At 41.5% G+C, this 6,087-nt stretch overlaps 1 non-coding gene across 1 annotated transcript; it reads right to left on the bottom strand.

Annotated features, from left to right (window-relative positions):
- Positions 1-5,735: 5,735 nt before the first annotated feature.
- LOC145430258 (U6 spliceosomal RNA) lies at positions 5,736-5,841 on the bottom strand. Its single transcript, XR_013910721.1, has one exon. It is a non-coding gene; the product is annotated as a U6 spliceosomal RNA (small nuclear RNA).
- Positions 5,842-6,087: the final 246 nt, after the last annotated feature.

Raw genomic sequence — 6,087 nt, 5'->3', positions numbered from 1 at the left:
TCACCTGACCTGAATCCTCTGGGATGATTCAGTCCATCTGACAGCTTGCACCTGAGACCGTCCAGGTGCTCGGTAATGTCTTGGTCCAGATCTGGGAGGAGGTCTGCTGGGATCATCCAGATCATTTTTCCACTTTGATTTTCAGGGTCTCTTTAGCCTTCCTTACGTTGATAATCTTCATTTCCATCGAACAATGTAGCATCCTTTCATTTCTAACATATTACGCAGTTCATATCAGTGTAGATATGCAGCATGGTTTTATTTCCTATTGAAATTTAGGAAGTTCAATGCATCCCATGGAATTTGTTTTTAATGAGATGGATCTATTTATTTATTTCTATTTGCATGTCTATTTCAGCATTTTGACATGTCTTCTTGTGATTTATAACTTTGCACATTGCCACAGGACAGTTCAGCTGTACTAATCCACCTTTTATTTTGAACATAGTTCTGTTTACTAGTGAAAAAACACTTCTTTGGATCTTGACCTCGTGTCTTTGAAACATTTCCTGCATTATCGTGGGACCAGAGCAAATGTTATATCTCCTCCCTACCTCGTTTAACATCATCTGCCAGTGGCTCCTTATTTAGTGGGCTGTGAAGTGGATTGTGGCATATCTCCACCTCCCACAGAAGGTCATTGATTTCTTCTTGGGAAATACTTCTTGAGTGAGTGTGTATGTGTGTATCTCTGTGGGGGTGGGGGCGCACGGTTTCATCAGGAAATTGCCAGGGTGCAGCAGTGTGCAGTGCTTATTTTTGTTTTTTTCTCTTATAGGTGGACAACATAATGCTGCTATTTTGCGAGTGTTTTCTGTGTATGAAGATACCCAAGACGTAGAGAACTACTACACTTTGCCTAAACGGATATGGTTTCTGTGGGTACCTACAGGATGTGGTTTGGTGGCTTTGTTTAGGGGCAGAATGCAAAGAATTTCTTTCTGACTTTCAGATTTCTTTCTCTAAACGCAAAATTTTGCATGCCTTCCCCAGTGAAAATCATGATTTGGTTGTTACTTTCTTTTCTAAATTTGCTAATGATGAGGCAATTTAAGTCTTATTTGGTATTGTTCAACTTCTCTACAACTGTTTGGTGGAGAGAGGATTAATAAGGTCATGACTGAACTCATATATATCCTTTGAAGTACATTATAGAGCTATGATTTTGGCATTTTGGCTGTAAACCAGCTAGTTTTGTTAGCAAGAAGAATTCAAGTGGATTGAAGCACCATTTAAAACACACCTCCAGGCTGTGGTAGGGCTGTATGACCAAGAAGCAGAGTAATGAAGTGCTGCACCTGGCCTCCACAGTCACTAAAGACCCATATCCAGTTGAGATGGTTTGGAATGACAGAGTGAAGGAAAAGCAGCCAACAAGTGCTGGGAACTGCTTCAAGGAGAGCATTCCAGGGAATGACCTCAAGCTGCTTGACAGAATGAAGAGTGAGCAAAGCTACTCTGAAACATCTATATTATACAACCGTTTCAGTTTATCGTGTTTACTGTACTTGTTGTTGATGCAGTTGTCAGATTATGTCTACAGTAGATTGTTTTAATATATATGCAGCACTATACAAATAAGTATGTTGCGTTCAGAAATGTTGAGGTGCTGCATGTATACAGTACACTCATGGGTCACTTTATTAGGCCTATCTAACTGTTGTTGCTGACCCTTTATGATCCAGCAGGATAACGCACCATGTCACTATGCTCAGATCATCTCACTGTTTTTTTTAACATGACAGTGAGCCCATTGTACTCAGATAGCTTCCATAGTCACCAGATCTGAAACCAATAGAGCACCCTTCGGATGTGGTAGAATGGGAGATTCACATCATAGTTGTGCAGCTAACGAATCTGCAGCAACTGTGTGATGCTGTCAAATCTCTGAGGAATGTCTCCAGCACCTTTTTGAATCTATATCACAAAGAATTGAAGAAGGTCTGAAGGCAAAAAGGGGGCTGACCCTGAAAGGTGTAACTGATGAAGTGGCTGCTGGGTGTAGATATTAAAATGCCCTTTCCTTTGTCTTTATTGGTTTCAGTATTTGATATATTATGTTCTAATGCCAATTAAATAACGTTTAAGTTATTTGCAAATCACTGGTCTTGTTTGTTTGGGTTTTTTTTTTTTTTTTTTTTTTAATTCTTTTGCATTTTACATCCCTTCCCAGGCTGTGTAAACATGGTTGTACCTAGCTCATCTGACTCAAGCATACATTTGTTTAATCTTCAAAGGTGATAGTGCGGGTGGCAGACAGGTGTACAAGTGCTTGGAAAAGGCAGACTGCGTTTCTGGCCAATGGGCATGTTTGCAGATATGGCTTGGGTATGCAAATACTCTGACTTCTATTTTAATAGATAAATGAAAACTTTTACTTTGGGAAGTCTAGTTTGCATTTTTCACGCTCTGTTTTGTCTGTGTCCCAGCAAAGAAGAGCAGTGCTTTCCTTTGCATCACAATTCAAACTAGGATTCTTCGGCGATGGCTTCAGAAAAAAAATGTCTGCCAGAGCAGCCTTCTCACAAATAGAGATGCACACGCGCGCTCCTTAATAACACCACCTGCGGTCAGCACATCTTTTGATTCTGAGCCCGATTTTCTCTTCTCACCCCATAATCTCATCTTTGTCCCACAATGCTCTTCCTGCCTCTTCACCTCATCCTGTTTCCTTTAAGCCGAGAACATCTCAGACTTGCTTTGAAATCAGGAAATGAAAGAAAGTCTCAGTATTTGGCAGAGTGAGGAACCATTCTTCCATAAACACTGTATGATAAAGGTTACAGAGTCACAGTAAGAGATAGAGCATCACTGTTTTTCAAGAAAGGGCTTATTCCCATTGGTGGATGGCTTTCTCCCACCGAGTAAAGCTCCCGGTGAATGATACGGCCTGTCTGTGTTGACAGGGTGCAGATAAGGAAGTGCCCTCAGGTATTAGTTGTCATTCCTTTTCACCAGGAAAGGAGCTGAGAGTAGCTACCTTATTTCTTCCCCCCCCCTTTCTCCTCGGCGGAGCACCTTTTCCTCCTCTTTTTGGATGAAAAGAGAAATTCACAACAACAAAGCCTTCCACTCTCATTAAGTCAGCGGCAAAGCCAAGCACCACCAAGGAGCACAATATCTGAGGCAGATGAGTAATCCCCCCGCTCAATCTAGAAGCTGGCACAGAATTTCAAATGTCCATAATAACTGCCGGAGAAGGAAGTGAGGGACGTAGACACACAGACACACACGTACTGTGATGAAAATAAATGTGTTATTGACCATTAGCCCACTGCAGCAGAGCAGAACTAAAATGTCCTTCATTTCAGAATGTCACACTGGGAGTGTGAGTATGCGAATATTTGTGCTTCACCGAGGCCTCAAAACCCATATCTTCAAAGACACAGACCTTCACTACTGTCAGATTTTTGACCATTTTAGCGGTCAGAGCTTTTAAGATGACATTTTAATAAACGATCGGGTCAGGCTGCTTGGACAGAATTAACTGCAGCGTAAAGAGATGACTCTGCCAGTACGGCTTCTTCTCACACAGTGTAGCGATGCATTTCGATACTCATTTTCCTAATTTTGCATATGGAACAGCAGACGGCAGCTATAGCCGGTGAGAGGACGGGGCTATTGGTAAAGCCATTTAGCTTCTGCACACTTTGGAAATATGGAGCTGGAATGCAGCGATGAGTCAGCTGTTTTCTTGCTGGAGGAATGAATCATTCATCATGGCCGCCAGCACGGTCCAGGACTGGGATGCAGGGTCGGTGGGGTGGGCGGGGGAGTTGAAGGGAGGACCTGATGGCAAGTTCCTCTGCTGACTCTACATGCAGCCTTTGAGGATGGTAGCAGTAACTGATGGCTCCTGAATGCAGCAGCTCTGGATGATTCAGTGATAAAGAAGGAAGCTGAATCCAAGATTGAGGTTGTTTTTGTTTCATAGTGTTTGGTATTTGCACCTTTTTACCCCAGTTTTATGAGCAAAGGTAAATGTTTTCTGACTTACCACTCTTGATTTATAGAAAAAAAATCTAATTAATGATTACTAAAATAAAATATTTCAATCCTGGGAAATTAGCTAATTCCACCTCTAATGATGAGGATCAGGCACCAGTAGCCTTGAGGAAATTTAGGAAAATTAATTCCTGCATGAAATTTAAATGGATCAGCTCCATCATCCAGACCAGCACACACTTTTCACCTTGCTAATCTAAGGTCATACTGCATCCTTATTTGGCACTAAAGCTTTTGCATTGAATGTAAATCATTGCATAAATATTCAATATGAGCATGATTTACAGGAATATTAGAATTTTAACTTCAATTTTTTTTAGCACCAATTAACAGCAACAGTTGCCTGAAGGTGTTTGGGTAAGGTGAAAACCATATTTGAGGAAAAAAAACAACAAAGAGGCAATATGCAAATGAGCAAACCCTTGATGAAGAGAGAAGGGAAGACCTCGGACGACCTCCAGCTGAACCAGGCTCAGGCAGTGACCAATAAGAGGGTGATGGGAAAGAGAAAAGAAAAACAGGACAGGAAAGAGAAACCAGGACAAAACGCAAACTATGGAAGAGAGAAGAGAAATGGCACAAAAACCCCCAAACACATGGGGGGATGAAAAGACAGAAGTGTAGAAGAAATGCTCAGAGCATAATGGAACACCCCCCTCAGTGAACTGAGCCTAAAGCAGGATAACTAAGGACAGTTTCAACTGATGTAAGCCTAAATATAAGCTTTATCAAAAAGTAAAGTTTTAAGTCTAATTTTAAAAATAGAAATGTCTCCTGAATCCAAACCAGGAGCTGGTTGCAGGGCAGAGAGACCTGATAGCTAAAAGCTCAACCACAAACAAGCATACAATCTGAGAGCAACTCTATTAGAACAATAAGGCACTATGAGGTCTTTGAGATGTGACAGGGCCTGATTAAGACTTCAAGACTTCCTATCTGAAGCAAAGGATTTTAATTCAATTTTAAAATTAAAGGAGCGAATGAACCGAAGCTAAAATGGGAGAAGTATGATCTTTCTTTCGAGTCCCTATTACTACTCTCTTTATACCATGTAACTGCACTGTTAAAAAAAACATCTTAAAAAAACGGTAATATTCCGGCAGCTGGGGCGCCAAAAAAATACTAGCGTAAAATAACAGAAAACAACTTTCTCATGAAAATACAGTTATTTTGAGCAATGAAAATAGAGTTTGTTGCGCTAATTTTACATGGGATTCTGCCTTTTCCAAGTGCTTTTAGACATTAAATTAGGAACATTTTAACGTGATCAAACAATGAAATTACCTATAAACAAGGTCAATGAATGTGGCAATATGAATCATAATACATAAATGTACAGAAATATACAGTTAATTTAAATAATAATGGATTGCACGCCCTGGGACAGAGGCAAGGCTGCTATATCGCACCATCGGCCCCTCTGGCCATCACCAGTAGGTGAAAGGTCTGGACCACGGACACAATACCGAGAGTGTCCGAGCCGGGGCTCGAACCGGCAACCTTCTGATCACAAGGCAAACTGCCAATTCTCGAGCCACGATCGCCCTAAATAGCAGTGATAATAATACTTATGTGATGTAACACAAGCTTATAGGAATCATGTTATATACTTTTCCACACACTCATCCCCCCCCTTTCCAAACGCCTTCGATGCTTATTCCCTTCCGATGCTGACGGTGGATCAAGGAGACCAGCGCACAGGCTGCAGGCCCGGATGTACTGTCTGAATCGGCTGTCTCTCACCCTTTACGAATTTGCGTGTCATCCTTGCGCAGGGGCCATGCTAATCTTCTCTGTATCGTATCCAATTTAGCGTACGCACTTGCCGAAGCAAGCACACCCTTTACCCACCCCTGTTGTTGCTTGTCATGTGTTTCTTTGGTGTATTAAGAGTTTTTTTCATGTGCTATGTGCAGAGGTGTTTTTTTCTGTTCTCAAACTGATCTCCCTGTTGGAGCTCAGTCTGGGGAGAGTTATTTTTTCTCCTTATCTTTCCTCTTGTGGTGCATTTTCCATTGTTATACCTCTCTCACCTGTCTTCCTCATGTGATGTTTTGTGTAATGTATGTATGGTCGGAGGGT

This window comes from Astatotilapia calliptera, chromosome 7, assembly GCF_964374335.1.
Source record: "Astatotilapia calliptera chromosome 7, fAstCal68.1, whole genome shotgun sequence".
In the NCBI taxonomy this organism is placed as follows: domain Eukaryota; kingdom Metazoa; phylum Chordata; class Actinopteri; order Cichliformes; family Cichlidae; genus Astatotilapia; species Astatotilapia calliptera.
The sequence above is the reverse complement of the archived record's forward strand: the minus strand, read 5'-3'. Positions and strand labels throughout refer to the sequence as shown.